The sequence below is a fragment of the Corylus avellana genome, chromosome ca5 (genome assembly GCF_901000735.1).
Source record: "Corylus avellana chromosome ca5, CavTom2PMs-1.0".
Classification (NCBI taxonomy): domain Eukaryota; kingdom Viridiplantae; phylum Streptophyta; class Magnoliopsida; order Fagales; family Betulaceae; genus Corylus; species Corylus avellana.
In genome coordinates, this window is record NC_081545.1 from 3,678,781 (window position 1) to 3,680,654 (window position 1,874).

Here is a 1,874-nt window from a genome sequence, read left to right on the forward strand (position 1 = left end):
TTTTGTTTTTTCAACCACTTCAGTTGCTCCAGCCATCCCTTTGCTTGTATTGTGCTGCCTCCGTCCGACCTCCACCATGCTGCGCCGCTCTTCACTTCCCTGAAATCGGTTGAGCTTTTAGTCTCCTTCGCCTCAGTTGTTGTAGCTGTTTGCTGATTTTTTATTGCATTTTTGTTGTTTTTTTTAATTAGGATTTGACTTCTCCTTAGATCTACTTTCATGAGCGATCTTTGGGGTGAAAGTTTTTATCCTAGCCTTTGGGTCGAGGATAACCACTTTATAAAAGAAAAAAATCAAAATTAAAATTTTTTTTTAATAAAAAAAATCAAAACAATGTCATTTCTATGGTAACACCATAATATCATACTACATACGACATCGTTTCTATATATATATATGCGGTTAGCAGTTAGTATGGTTAGAGGTTAGCAGTTTATGCGGTTAGAACCGCTCGCTATTTCACCCCTAGTAATATGCATGTTTAATAACTCTGCAAAAAAAAAATTCACTAACAATTGCATATTACTGATGCTATACAATCAAACACATGGCTGTTTTCTCGCTAGACGTTTACTCATGTTGGCAGGGAGGCAAACCAGGTAGCTCACGAGCTGGCTAGAATGGCAATGAAACAAAGTATAGATATTGTGTAGTTTTCTGATCCTCCTTTTTGATTCAATGAACTCATTGTTTATGAGCAACCTGTAATCCCTATTTGATATTAATGAAATTACTACAATTCTTTTCAAAAAAAACAAAAAACAAAACAAAACAAAACAAAAAAACAAAGTTACTACAATTCTTTTTTTTTTTAAAAAAAAAAACAAACAAAGTAGGTTGAAAATGAACCAAAATTTAAAATATAAAATTATAGGGTGGTTAAGTATGTTACAAACTACACCAAGGTGGTAGTTGAGTTGGTAAAACAACAGAGGATAGGGTTCAATTCTCCCTTCCTTTCTTCTTATTTGATCACGAGTTCGAACCCGCTTGTAGTAGCTAGTCTGGGCTTTACCAACTTGCACTTTGGTGATACTGTGGTGACGGACTCGCTTTCCCAAACAATAGCTATGGCTCAAACCTAACATTTTACAGCGGGTGAAAACCCCGATGGTCACGCCCAAGGGAAAAATTACACTGGTCGCCCCTTCTTGGCTTTTAAATTAGAAAAAAAAAAAAAAAGTATGTTACAAACTATATTTTATGACTATTTTTTGTTGTTTATTGTTGGTTTAATTGGATTCACCCAACATTCACCATACGCCAGATCAACGGTTGTTTGTATTTAATGAATCTATCTACATCCTTTTTTTTTGTTAATTTTTTCATTATTATTATTCTTTATACTTTTTACTATTTTTTATAAGGCGTTCAAAAAAAAAAAATAATTAAATTATAATGAAAACCCCACACATAACACGGATTATAGACTAGTTTATATAAAAACGAAAATCGCATTTAAGCATATGAGTTAATGAGCAAAATTTCGTACTTTCACTTGAAAAAGAAAAGGAAAGTATAAATTGGCCAAACACAAATAAAAATAGATTTATTAATACTTTAGAGAATTCAGAATTGTACAACCTTACTATTTCCAATTAAAAAAGATAATTATAAAACTTAAATATATAAAATCAAAAGAGAGTGAAAAGTTTCACTCACTCAAACGGTCAAACCTACTAGAAAAAACTTGACATTTATTAAAGTAGGTTGAATTTTTTTTTTTTTTTTTTTTTAATTTATGTCTGTTCACAAACTTCTTAAGATCTACACCGTCCACATAAATATGACTTTAGGGGTGAAAAGACGGGCACGGTTAACCGCTAACCAGGGGTGGAATCAGGATTTTTCGTGTGGGGGGATGATATATATAT

The 1,874-nt window shown here is 32.4% G+C and overlaps 1 protein-coding gene across 1 annotated transcript in view; it reads right to left on the reverse strand.

The window, feature by feature from the left end:
- Positions 1-1,874, reverse strand: part of LOC132181475 (glycine-rich cell wall structural protein 1-like) — a 3,271-nt gene that overhangs the window by 551 nt on the left and 846 nt on the right. The gene's annotated exons all lie outside the window — the stretch shown is intronic.